Below are 14,662 nucleotides of genomic sequence, written 5' to 3'. Positions count from 1 at the left end.
ACAAGGACTAAGTTTAGTTCAGTTCAGTCGCTCAGTCAGGTCCGACTCTTTGTGACCCCATGAATCGCAGCAGGCCAGGCCTCCCTGTCCATCACCAACTCCCAGAGTTCACTCAGACTCGCGTCCATTGAGTCAGTAATGCCATCCAGCCATCTCATCCTTGGTCATCCCATTCTTCTGCCCCCAATCCCTCCCAGCATCAAAGTCTTTTCCAATGAGTCAACTCTTCGCATGAGGTGGTCAAAGTACTGGAATTTCAGCTTTAGCATCATTCCTTCCAAAGAAATCCCAGGGTTGATCTTCAGAATGGACTGGTTGGATCTCCTTGCAGTCCAAGGGACTCTCAAGAGTCTTCTCCAACACCACACTTCAAAAGCATCAATTCTTCGGTGTTCAGCCTTCTTCACAGTCCAACTCTCACATCCATACATGACCACTGGAAAAACCATAGCCTTGACTAGACGAAACTTAGTCAGCAAAGTAATATCTCTGCTTTTGAATATGCTATCTAGGTTGGTCATAACTTTTCTTCCAAGGAGTAAGCATCTTTTTATTTCATGGCTGCAATCACCATCTGCAGTGATTTTGGAGCCCCCAAAAATAAAGTCTGGCACTGTTTCCACTGTTTCTCCATCTATTTCCCATGGAATGATGGGACCGGATGCCATGATGTTCGTTTTCTGAATGTTGAGCTTTAAGCCAAGTTTTTCACTCTCCTCTTTCACTTTCATCAAGAGGCTTTTTAGTTCCTCTTCACTTTCTGCCATAAGGGTGGTGTCATCTGCATATCTGAGGTTATTGATACTTCTCCTAGCAATCTTGATTCCAGCTTGTGTTTCTTCCAGCCCAGCATTTCTCATGATGTACTATGCATATAAATTAAATAAGCAGGGTGACAATATACAGCCTTGACATACTCCTTTTCCTATTTGGAACCAGTCTGTTGTTCCATGTCCAGTTCTAACTGTTGCTTCCTGGCCTGCATACAGATTTCTCAAGAGGCAGGTCAGGTGGTCTAGTATTCCCATCACTTTCAGAATTTTCCACAGTTTCTTGTGATCCTCACAGTCAAAGGCTTTGGCATAGTCAATAAAGCAGAAATAGATGTTTTTCTGGAACTCTCTTGCTTTTTCCATGATCCAGCGGATGTTGGCAATTTGATCTCTGGTTCCTCTGCCTTTTCTCAAACCAGCTTGAACATCAGGAAGTTCACAGTTCAAGTATTGCTGAAGCCTAGCTTCGAGAATTTTGAGCATTACTTTACTAGTGTGAGAGATGAGTGCAATTGTGTGGTAGTTTGAGCATTCTTTGGCATTGCCTTTCTTTGAGATTGGAATGAAATCTGACCTTTTCCAGTCCTGTGGCCATTGCTGAGTTTTCCAAATTTGCTGGCATATTGAGTGCAGCACTTTCACAGCATCATCTTTCAGGATCTGAAATAGCTCTACTGCAATTCCATCACCTCCACTAGCTTTGTTTGTAGTGATGCTTTCTAAGGCCCACTTGACTTCACATTCCACGATGACTGGTTCTAGATGAGTGATTACACCATCATGATTATCCGGGTCGTGAAGATCCTTTTGTACAATTCTTCTGTGTATTCTTGCCATCTCTTCTTAATATCTTCTGCTTCTGTTAGGTCCATACCATTTCTGTCCTTTATCGAGCCCATCTTTGCATGGAATGTTCCCTTGGTATCTCTAATTTTCTTGAAGAGATCTCTAGTCTTTCCCGTTCTGTTGTTTTCCTCTATTTCTTTGCATTCATCGCTGAAGAAGGCTTTCTTATCTCTTCTTGCTATTCTTTGGAACTCTGCATTCAGATGCTTGTATCTTTCCTTTTTTCCTTTGCTTTTCGCTTCTCTTCTTTTCACAGCTATTTGTAAGGCCTCCCCAGACAGCCATTTTGCTTTTTTGCATTTCTTTTCCATGGGGATGGTCTTGATCCCTGTCTCCTGTACAATGTCACGAACCTCATTCCATTGTTCATCAGGCACTCTATCTATCAGATCTAGGCTCTGAAATCTATTTCTCACTTCCACTGTATAATCATAAGGGATTTGACTTAGGTCATACCTGAATGGTCTAGCGGTTTCCCTGCTTTCTTCAATTTAAGCCTGAATTTGGTAATAAGGAGTTCATGATCTGAGCCACAGTCAGCTCCTGGTCTTGTTTTTGTTGACTGTATGGAGCTTCTCCATCTTTGGCTGCAGAGAATTTAATCAATCTGATTTCGGTGTTGACCATCTGGTGATGTCCATGTGTAGTCTTCTCTTGTGTTGTTGGAAGAGGGTGTTTGCTATGACCAGTGCATTTTCTTGGCAAAATCTATTAGTCTTTGCCCTGCTTCATTCCGTATTCCAAGGCCCAATTTGCCTGTTTACTCCAGGTGTCTCTTGACTTCCTACTTTTTCATTCCAGTCCCCTATAATGAAAAGGACATCGTTTTGGGGTGTTAGTTCTAAAAGGTCTTGTAGGTCTTCATAGAACCTTTCAACTTCAGCTTCTTCAGCATTACTGGTTGGGGCATAGACTTGGATTACTGTGATATTGAATGGTTTGCCTTGGAAATGAACAGAGATCATTCTGTCATTTTTCAGATTGCATCCCAGTACTGCATTTCAGACTCTTCTGTTGACCATGATGGCTACTCCACTTCTTCTGAGGGATTCCTGCCCTCAGTAGTAGATATAATGGTCATCTGAGTTAAATTCACCCATTCCAGTCCATTTTAGTTTGCTGATTCCTAGAATGTCAAGGTTCACTCTTGCCATCTCTGTTTGACCACTTCCAATTTGCCTTGATTCACGGACCTGACATTCCAGGTTCCGATGCAATATTGCTCTTTATGGCATTGGACCTTGCTTCTATCACCAGTCACATCCACAGCTGGGTATTGTTTTCACTTTGGCTCCATCCCTTCATTCTTTCTGGAATTATTTCTCCAGTGACCTCCAGTAGCATATTGGGCACCTACTGACCTGGGGAGTTCCTCTTTCAGTATCCCATCATTTTGCCTTATCATACTGTTCAATGAGTTAATATATATCTAAAGTGTTTCTTTTTAAATTTTATTTATTTTAATTGGAGGCTAATTACTTTATAATATTGTGGTGGTTTTTGCCATACATTGACGTGAGTCAGCCATGGGTATACATGCGTCCCTCATCCTGAAATCCCTCCCACCACCCTTCCCCTCCCATCCCTCTGGGTTGTCCCAGTGCACTGGCTTTGAATGCCCTGTTTCATGCATTGAACTTGGACTGGTCATCTATTTCACATATGATAATATGCATGATTCAGTGCTATTCTTGCAAATCATCCCACCCTCTTTCTCCCACAGAGTCCTGAAGTCTGTTCTTTATATCTGTGTCTCTGTTACTGTTACCCTCGTGTAGAGGGTCATTGTTACCATCTTTCTAAATGCCATATATATGTGTTAATATACTGTATTGGTGTTTTTCTTTCTGACTTACTTCACTCTGTATAATAGATTCCAGTTTCATTCACCTCATTAGAACTGATTTAAATGTGTTCTTTTCAATAACTGAGTAGTTTGTGACATTGTAGAAGAGGTAGTGATCAAGACCATCCCCAAGAAAAAGAGATGAAAAAATGCAAAATGATTGACTGACGAGGCCTTACAAATAGCTGTGAAAAGAAGAAAAGCTAAAGGCAAAGGAGAAAAGGAAAGATATACCTATTTGAATGCAGAGTTCAAAGAATAGCCAGGAGAGATAAGAAAGCCTTCCTCAGTGATCAATGCAAAGACATAAAGGAAAACAATGAAAAAGAGAATGAGAAAGACTAGAGATCTCCTCAAGAAAATTAGAGATACCAAGGGAACATTTCATGCAAAGATGATCACAATAAAGGATAGAAACCTAACAGAAACAGAAGATATTAAGAGGTGGCAAGAATACACAGAAAAACTATACAAAAATAATCATGACCCAGATAACCATGATGGTGTGATCACTCACCTAGAGCCAGACATCCTGAAATGCAAAGTCAAGTAGGCCTTAGGAAGCATCACTATGAACAAAGTCAGTGTAGGTAATGGAATTCCAGCTGAGCTATTTCAAATCCTAAAAGATGATGCTGTGAAAGTGCTGTACTCAATATACCCACAAATCTGGAAAACTCAGCAGTGGCCACAGGACTGGAAAAGGTCAGTTTTCATTCCAATCCCAAAGAAAGGCAATGCCAAAGAACGTTCACACTACTGCACAATTGCACTCATCTCACAGGCTAGCAAAGTAATGCTCAAAATTCTCCAAGACAGGCAGGCTTCAACAGTACATGAACGATGAACTTCCAGATGTTCAAGCTGGATTTAGAAAGGGCAGAGGAACCAGAGATCAAATTGCCAACATCTACTGGATCATCAAAAAAGCAAGGGAGTTCCAGAAAAACATCTATTTCTGCTTTATTGACCACACCAAAGCCTTTGACTGTGTAGATCACAACAAACTGTGGAAAATTCTGAAAGAGATGGGAATACAGACCACCTGACCTGCCTCCTGAGAAATATGTATGCAGGTCAAGAAGTGACATTTAGAACTGGACATGGAACAACAGATTGGTTCCAAATAGGAAAAGGAGTACGTCAAGGCTGTACATTGTCACCCTGCTTATTTAACTTATATGCAGAGTACATCATGAGAAATGCAGGCTGGAAGAAGCACAAGCTGGAATCAAGATTGCCAGGAGAAATACCAATAACCTCAGATACGCAGATGACACGACCCTTATGGCAGAAAGTGAAGAAGGACTAAAGAGCCTCTTGATGAAAGTGAAAGAGGAGAGTGAAAACATTGGCTTAAAACTCAACATTCAGAAAACTAAGATCATAGCATCTGGTCCCATCATTTCATGGGAAATAGATGGGGAACCAGTGGAAACAGTGAAAGCACTGCAAATGGTGACTGCAGCCATGAAATTAAAAGAAGCTTGCTCCTTGTAAGAAAAGCTGTGACCACCCTAGACAGCATATTAGAAAGCAGAGACATTACTTTGTCAACAAAGGTCCATCTAGTCAACGCTATGGTTTTTCCAGTAGTCATTATGGATGTGAGATTTGGACTATAAAGAAAGCTGACTGCTGAAGAATTGATGCTTTTGAACTGTGGTTTTAGAGAAGACTCTTAAGAGTCCCATGGACTGCAAGGAGTCAAACCAGTAAATCCTAAAGGACATAATCCCTGAATATTCATTGGAAGGACTGATGCTGAAGCTGAAACTCCAATACTTTGGCCACCTGATGCGATGAACTGACTTATTTGAAAAGACCCTGATGCAGGGAAAGATTGAAGGCGTGAGGGGAAGGGGATGACAGAGGATGAGAAGGTTGGATGGCATCACTGACTTGATGGAGATTAGTTTGAGTAAGCTCCAGGAGTTGGTGATGGACAGGGAAGCCTGTTGTGCTGCAGTCCACGGGGTTGCTAAAGTCGGACATTACTGAGAAACTGTACTGAACTGAATACTCCATTGTGTATATGCACCACAACTTTCTTATCCATTCATCTGCCGATGGACATCTTGGTTGCTTCCATGTCCTGGCTATTGTAAACAGTGCTGCAGTGAACATTGGGGTACACGTGTCTCTTTCAATTCTGGTTTCCTCGGTTTCCTTGTGTGTGCCCAGCAGTGGGATTGCTGGGTCATATGACACTTCTATTTCCAGGTTTTAAAGGAATCTCCATACTGTTCTCCATAGTGGCTGTACTAGTTGCATTCCCACCAACAGTGTAAGACGGTTCCTGTTTCTCCACACCCTCTCCAGCATATATTGTTTGTAGATTTTTTGATAGTAGCCATTCTGACCAGCATGAGATGGTACCTCAGTTTGGTTTTGATTTGCATTTCTCTGATAATAAGTGATGTTGAGCAGCTTTTCATGTGTTTGTTAGCCATCTGTATGTTTTCTTTGGAGAAATGTCTGTTTAGTTCTTTGGCCCATTTTTTAACTGGGTTGTTTATTTTTCTGGTATTGAGCTGCATGAGCTGCTTGTATATTTTTGAGATTAATTCTTGGTCAGTTTCTTCATTTGCTATTATTTTCTCCCATTCTGAAGGCTGTCTTTTTACCTTGCTTAAAGTATTTCTTTATCTAGCTGCAAAGATACCATCAGCCCTTCCTTCTTTGTGGGTCTGATTGTTTGAGCTTTGTGTGGCTGGAAACTGGTTGTTGTTCATTTGGTTACACCTGATCCTTGGTCTCTAGAATAGTCTACTTTCGAGGTAACAACTACTCCATAAGAATCAGATGTCACAATAAAACAAAACTGACTAATTTGATCTTGCTTATTTAAAAAAAGCTCATGATCTTCCAAGCTTCTCAGTGAAGACTAAATTTCCTTCTGAAGATTGAAACCTTACTTAACTTGGAAGGGGCGAGTACTTAATGCTATGGTGGTGTTATATCTGGAAAACAATTTGCTTCCAAAAATAAAAATGTCCATTGGGTAATGATTAATCAAATCCATTTCACCTGCTTTCGAGATCATTTTTTAGACTTGCTTGTCCTCCAAGCAGTACATAGCCTAAACATTGTCTACCTGTTATTTTTAAGAAGTTGAGGTCCTCTGTGTCTAGTTCAAGCCCAGTTGTTAAGTCTGGATGGGACTACCAACTGAGCATGTGAGAGTGTCTGTCTGGTGACCTTTTCAAGGCACAGTGGTCTATAGCTTAGTTATGCCTTCACAGAATGACCTCACATTTATCCACCCTCTGCCACTCAGATATTTTTCCATTTTCTGATATCATTATATAATATTGGTGGTGAGATAAAATGGCCAAATAATTTCCATCCCATATACAAGATATGTCCCTGCTTTTTTATTCCATAAATACCCAAAGCCCCTTGCCTTCAGGAAGCCAGATTTGAGATTTGTCTTCTAATTCCCTTGCTTGGGTGAAAAAAACCCTGCCTTTGCAGCAAACTTCAGCATCTCAGCCTTTGGGCTTGCTGTACATTAGGTTAAAGGAACCTGGTTTGGTAATGTTGCCTGCAGAAGAGAACCAGGAGATAGGTATTAAACTGGGGATTAACAGCCAGTGCTAACCAATCTGTATTTTGTACAAATGATCTAAAGGTGTTTTCATGCTGTTTTTTGTTGTTGTTGTTGTTTGTTTGTTTTAGTTCTCTATAGTTTGCATAAAAGTTTTTAGCAAGTGAGTAACAAAATTAAGGTAATTTAATACTTTTTGCTATATGAGTGCCCTAGAAACACCTCAGATTCAATATATCCCAAGTGGATTTTATAATTTACCCCCAAATCTATTTCTTCTCCACTGTACCTAGGAAAGTCAATGACACCACTAACCTCAGATTTAGTCTCTAGCAACCAATCCCAATGATCAATTTCTTTCATTAAAGCTACTTTCAGTTACATGCTACACACAAGACTGTGATTTTTATGTATGTGTCAAACTATCATAATTACAGAGGAAAAAAATGGGATAACATGACAGAAAAAAAATCAACTTTCAACAGCACAGCAGAATATATTTTTCCACTTTCTGATATTATATAATATTGGTGTTGATCTAAAATGGTCAAATAATTTCCATCCCATACACAAGATTCGTCCCTAGAGGTGATTTTCATATCATGTAAACAGAAGCAGCCAAATATATAAAAAAATATATGGTCAGAATTCAGATGCTTTGACTAAAAATTATGAATACATATTGTATATCTTACTATTCAACAGGACTAACATGCCAAATACTCTTATGTATTAAATTTGTTTTTGTAAGTAAAGGATAGTTGAGCCAAAAATAGTGAGGTCCCTTTCCTCCCTGTCTGGATCGTAGAAGAAGCCAGTCAGACCTGTTCCCACCTGCCCTCCACTTTCTCATGAACCAGGTTTTGAATGAGTAAACTTGATCAGAAGTTGATTTTTCCTCTAATGGAGGAAGCAGTTAGGTTGGGGGAAACTCACTGAAGAGTTGAATCCTGGACACAGATTGAGGCTGCTACTTTGGTATCACATCCATCTAACCCATCTATAAAGGCGGTGATCTATAACTTATTGGTCTCTTTTGGCACTTTCATCATAATACAGATGGGGATTGCTAAACCTGAGGTAGGAGAAGCTATTAACATCATGTCTATTTTAATCCAAGTCCAAGCTGAAGGAACACGTAGGGAACCCATTAGAGTATTCCATTTGGAGGCAAAAGATAGGAAAAACAAGGTTGGGAAATTAGTACTATCTTTTTTTTTTTTTTTTTTGGTCTGTACACCAAGTCTAGGTTCGGTGGCTCAGACGGTAAAGCTTCTGCCTACAATGCAGGAGACCTGGGTTCAATCCCTGGGCTGGAAAGATCTCTTGGAGAAGGAAATGGCAACCCACTCCAGTATTCTTGCCTGGAAAATCCCATGGGTGGAGGAACCTGGTAGGCTACAGTACATGGGGTTGCAAAGGGTCGGACAACAACTGAGCGACTTCACTCACTCACTCATACACCAAGCAAAAAGGCTTGATTCAGTTAAACTATGATTTGCCAAGGATGAATTTTTTTAAATCATTTTAAAGTTTTAAAGGTGCTAGCAACAGCCATAAAGAACAGTGAAGCTTCCCCTTTGCTTCCCCCTCCCCCCGACCTTGCATCATCTGTTGGGGAAACGCAGCTATTTTGTCATCAGCAGAGTCACAAAGCCCAGTGGGAAGGCCCACATGGCAAAGCACTTTCGTACTTTAAATATTTCTGATGAGTCTCAAGTCATTCAAATTCTTGACCAAAGTACGAGACCTCTTTTTATCTGGAATCTTGTATCATTTTCTTATCTCCAGTGCTCTTAAGCCTCACAAAGACATCTGTGATCTTGGTCCATCCTCACACTGCTGCTGGGCATCCAATGCCTTCTTTCCACCTGGCAACACATACTCTTAAGTCTAGGAAGTTTTCTTGACTTGTTGTCTTGATTAATTTCTCCCTTCCATTTTCTCTATTTTCTCATTCTGAAACTCCTATTTATTGTTATGATACGCCCTGGACTATTAAAAATGATAACTAAAGGAAATAGGAAATCAAAAGCAGTGGAATAAAGAATTACAGCTTTTTCTTTATACAACCACAGTATCATTTTTAATTGACACTATTTCTTCTGTAGTTATTCCTAGAAAAGGTGATAAAAGTGAAATTAAAAGCAATGTATAATAATTAGGGATGTGGGAGAGATTTCTGGTTGCATGTAAATACTCATCTCTCCTTCTTCAGTACCAGAATCCTGGACAATTAAACCCAAGTGAAGAATGAAATTCTCATGGCAGGTAGACATGTAAGTAAAGTCACTGAGTAGGGCTTTTATGAAAGCCATTTGTTCCCTTTTCTCCTTGCCCTTCCTCATTTCCCTTTTTGGAATGTGAGTGTGATGACCTGAGTCCAGCTATTTTATGGCTTGACAATTGAATTGGTACACTGAGGATGGTGGAGGAGGAAGACAGGAAAAGTTTCAGGCCTTCTAATCCTTTGGACAGACTATCAGCTGTCTGACTTCATTTAGGTAAGAGAATAAAAATACTAATTCCTAAAACTACTATAGTAAAGTCTTTTTAACAAGCAGCTGTAAAGTAATTCCTGGTGGAGTCAAGGAAATTTATACTATTTTTAAGCTCTCTGAAAACTGAACCACCCTTATTACATGTAAGTCTTCTTATCTCTATCCATTTGATTTTCCTTCTCATGTTCAAGTGTGTGATTGAAGCCAGCCCAATTCCAATATCTGCACGCTCCTAATCTTATCTCCCCAGTCCAAACTCCACACCTTTGCCTGCATTATCTTCTGAAAACACCCATCAGTCACGTGATATAGTAATTAAGGTCTGTAATCAGAAAAACCTATATATTCATCTTTCTCTGAAACCAGGTGTCTGATATAAAACAAGTCAGTCTCCCTAGCTTCAATGTCTTCATTGATAAAATGGGAAAGAGAATGCCTTTTTGATACAATTGTGCTCAGAATTAAATTAATATATATAAAATATACAGAACAAGGAAATTTACTAAGATAGCCTCATGGGATTGTCATTCCCAAATTAAATCCTTAAGGAATTTATGAAGAGAATTATTGAAAAAAAGGGGGACATAAGAAAGAACTGAATAATTATATACATTGTTGAACAGCAAGGCTTAATTAAATCAATCTTTTTCCAAATAACATATAACATAGTCTTTTTCTCCTACATGTAATGGTTTATTGCTGAATTTCGATTACAGTCAAACATGAGAATTTAATTAGATTTTACCCCTCCTGATTAAAGTGTCATTGAAGTAAAAATTCTGAAACTATTCCCAAAAGAAAGCTTTGCTGCTGCTGCTAAGTCGCTTCAGTCATGTCCGACTCTGTGCGACCCCGTAGAGGCTCCCCCGTCCCTGGGATTCTCCAGGCAAGAACACTGGAGTGGGTTGCCATTTCCTTCTCCAATGCATGAAAGTGGAAAGTGAAAGTGAAGTCGTTCAGTCGTGTCCGACTCTTAGCGACCCCATGGACTGCGGCCCACCAGGCTCTGTCTATAGGATTTTCCAGGCAAGAGTGCTGGAGCTTTATAAGTGTACAATTTACTGATTTTATTAAATGTATGGGGTTGTGCAGTCATCACCATAATCTAATTTTAGAACATTTCCATCACCCTGATTTTATTTCTTGCATTTACCCAAAATTTTGAAAAGTGAAAGTGCAAGTTGCTCAGTTGTGTCCAACTCTTTGCGACCCCACGGTCTTTACAGTCCATGGAATTCTCCAGGCCAGAATACTGGAGTGGGTAGCCTTTCCCTTCTCCAGGGATTTTCCCAACTCAGGGATCCAACCCAGGTCTCCCGCATTGCAGGTGGATTCTTTACCAGCTGAGACACAAGGGAAACCCAAGAATACTGGAGTGGGTAGCCTATCCCTTCTTCGGGGGATCTTCCCAACCCAGGAATCTAACTGGGGTCTCCTACATTGCAGGCAGATTCTTTACCAACTGAGCTATTATGGAACCCCATCCATAATGTTAGGGAACTACTGTTCTGCTTTCCATCTATAAATTTGTCTACATTCCATGTAAGTGTAACTGTAACATGTAGTCTGTTGCAACTGGCTTTTTTGTTTGTTTAGCATAAAGATTCTGAGGTTCATTCATTTTTGGACAACTTTTTAACTGTTCTCTTATGTTCAAATATTTTTTAAAAGACCCAAGGTCAGATTGTTGGGGAAGGGAATCCTCTTTAAAAGCTTTATTTTTAAAAAATGCACAAAACAGTAACTAATATAAATTGAAAGTTTACTAGCTGACTGACACTCTTTTAAGTAGATACATTTATAAATTCCTTTAACTACAAGATATCTCTATGAATAGTTTTTTATTGCCTTCATTCTGTAGGTGAGAAAGTAAAAGTATAATGAATAAAAAGTAAAAGTCATAATGCTAGTTAATGATGAAGATGGGATTTGAACCCAAGAAGTCTGGTTTCAGAACCAACACTTGTCCCTTTCCCCAGAGGTTCAGTTCAGTCGCTCAGTCATGTTCAACTCTTTGCAACCCCATATATCTCAGCACGCCAGGCCTCCTTGTCCATCACCAACTCCTGGAGTTCACTCAAACTCACGTCCATTGAGTCAGTGATGCTATCCAGCCATCTCATCCTCTGTCGTCTCCTTCTCCTCCTGCCCCCAGTCCCTCCCAGCATCAGAGTCTTTTCCAATGAGTCAACTCTTCACATGCGGTGGCCAAAGTACTGGAGCTTCAGCTTTAGCATCATTCCCTCCAAAGAACACCCAGGGCTGATCTTCTTTAGAATGGACTGGTTGGATCTCCTTGCAGTCCAAGGGACTCTCAAGAGTCTTCTCCAACACCACAGTTCAAAAGCATCAATTCTTCATTGCTCAGCTTTCTTCACCGTCCAACTCTCACATCCATACATGACTACTGGAAAAACCATAGCCTTGACTAGATGGACCTTTCTTGGCAAAGTAATGTCTCTGCTTTTGAATATGCTATCTAGGTTGGTTATAACTTTTCTTCCAAGGAGTAAGCGTCTTTTAATTTCATGGCTGCAGTCACCATCTGCAGTGATTTTGGAGCCCCAAAAATAAAGTCTGACACTGTTTCCACTGTTTCTCCATCTATTTCCCATGAAGTGATGGGACCGGATGCCATGATCTTCGTTTTCTGAATGTTGAGCTTTAAGCCAACTTTTTCACTCTCCTTTCACTTTCATCAAAAGGCTTTTTAGTTCCTCTTCACTTTCTGCCATAAGGGTGGTGTCATCTGCAATATCTGAGGTTATTGATATTTCTCCTGGCAATCTTGATTCCAGCTTGTGCTTCTTCCAGTCCAGCATTTCTCATGATGTACTCTGCATAGAAGTTAAATAAGCAGAGTGACAATATGCAGCCTTGACGTACTCCTTTTCCTGTTTGGATCCAGTCTGTTGTTCTATGTCCAGTTCTAACTGTTGCTTCCTGACCTGCATATAGGTTTCTCAAGAGGCAGGTCAGGTGGTCTGGTATTCCATATGATATTCAAATATTTTCATGAGAATAGCTTTAATGGTTAAATGATCTAAATGGAAAACTCAGGTAATATCTAACACAGAAGATAATACAAATTTTAAACCCTTTTCCACTGGAAGAGAATGGATGGCAGAAAGTGTAACTGCCAGTGTTACCCAAGCAAAGTTAACAAACAGTGACATCAAGTGATATCAGGGAACACAAGACACAGTGACAATCTGTGCTTTCCAGGTAAAGGGCATTGCCGGAAATGCAAGACTTTAGTGCTCTGCATGTGTGGAACTCTAATTACCCAGAGAGAAGAACAGGTTCTCTGTTGAACAGCAACTGTTATTTGAAAGCCTTTTAAGTATATGTATATTCTGTAGTATTTAATATACACAGAAATATATGTAAGTTATGGAGCAAGATCATAAACATCTGTAAAACCACCAGCCAACTTAACTAGAAAATTATTAAAACCACTTATGTGTGGTTCCTCTGTCTTATCCCACCATCCTCCCACTGCTCTGAATGGTGGATTCTTTTCCCTGGCATTTTTTTTCAACCATATATGAAGCTAAACAGTTTAATTTTGCCTGTTACTGACCCTTCTATGGCTCCTACTCTTCTGAAATTTGCTTTTTAAACTCATCATTGCTTTTAATATTCATCCAAAGAGCCTCTGGACTGTCCTATGTTTTTTACTGCTATGTGAGGATACTACCTTTTGATTATCCCTGCTTCTGTATTGCGTATGTGGAGTGCCAGCTTTTGCTGATGTTCATGTTTCCATAAAGTTCCCTGTTCATGCTCAGTTGTCATGACTGCATCACTTTCCCAGGACACTGTTAAACCTAACTGCATGTTAGAGTCAATGTAAGAAACTAAAAAAAAAAAAAAAAAAAAAAAAATTACACCACCCCCACCCATATCCCAGATGTTTTCATTTAATTGCCACCATGCAACCATCTAGGGCATTTCCTTGGGGGTAGAACTGCTAACTCAGAGGACGTTGGCATTTTTAATATTACCCATGTTATCTGAGTTGCACCCCACCCCTGACCAGTGAGGAGAGTTCCCTTCACTCCACTTTCTCATCTGTTTTAATCATCACACCATGCATTTTGCCAGTTTAGAGAATGTAAGATGGCACTTTTTCTTGCTTTTGCTTTCTGTTCTATTGATTGATTTCATCTCTGTAGCAATATCACCCTGTTGGCTCAGCTGGTAAAGAATCCGCCTGTAGTGTGGGAGACCTGGGTTCAATCCCTGGGTTGGGAAGATACCCTGGAGAAGGGAAAGGCTACTGACGCCAATATTCTGGCCTGGAGAATTCTGTTTTAAATACTATAGCTTTAACTGCCTCTGTTGTAATTTTCCACTTTATTCTGCCTCTTTAAGAACATATCAGATATTTTGGCCCTGACAGTGGTTTGTGTTGCCACTAACTGAAACTTTGGTTAAAATTTACTCTTATTTTATAAATATCTATAAGGAATAGAAGAATGAAACTGGTTATGCTTCTGATAATAAAGTTGAGACCAAGATGAAATCAGGTAAGTGCCCAAAGCCTTTTACATCACATTAATTCCTCAGTTAATCTTTGATAAGAATTAGACACTTACTGGGTCTAAGTTGTTGACTGTTAAATTGACAAAGAATATGTATGAATAACTGGGACTATGTTATTGAACTATGTTATTACTACTTCCCTGGTAGCTCAGATGGCAAAGTATCTGCCTGCAATGCGGGAGACCTGGGTCTGATCCCTGGGTCGGGAAGATCCCCTGGAGAAGGAAATGGCAACCCACTTCAGTACCCTTGCCTGGAAAATTCCATGGACAGGGGACCTGGTGGACTATAGTGTGTGGGATCACAAAAGAGTTAGACACAACTGAGCAACTTCACTTCAATTACTGAAAATTTTGTGAAAAAGATAAGGTGGTGAGTTAGAGGAAATTAAGTAATGCAGTTTATGGCTGAAGGATTAACAACAACAACAACAAAAATGTTCCAAGAGTCCATATGATAGGAGAGACTCAGAGTATGTGGAGTTGTTCATAGGAAAATAGCTTGACTCAGATTTAACATCAGATACCAGTGTATAAAACTTTAAGACATGAAGCAAAAATCAAGTCAACTAATATTAGAGCTTTAAAACTCAGTTCAT

The sequence above is a fragment of the Ovis aries genome, chromosome 3, assembly GCF_016772045.2.
Source record: "Ovis aries strain OAR_USU_Benz2616 breed Rambouillet chromosome 3, ARS-UI_Ramb_v3.0, whole genome shotgun sequence".
Lineage (NCBI taxonomy): Eukaryota > Metazoa > Chordata > Mammalia > Artiodactyla > Bovidae > Ovis > Ovis aries.
Note: the sequence above shows the minus strand (reverse complement) of the source record.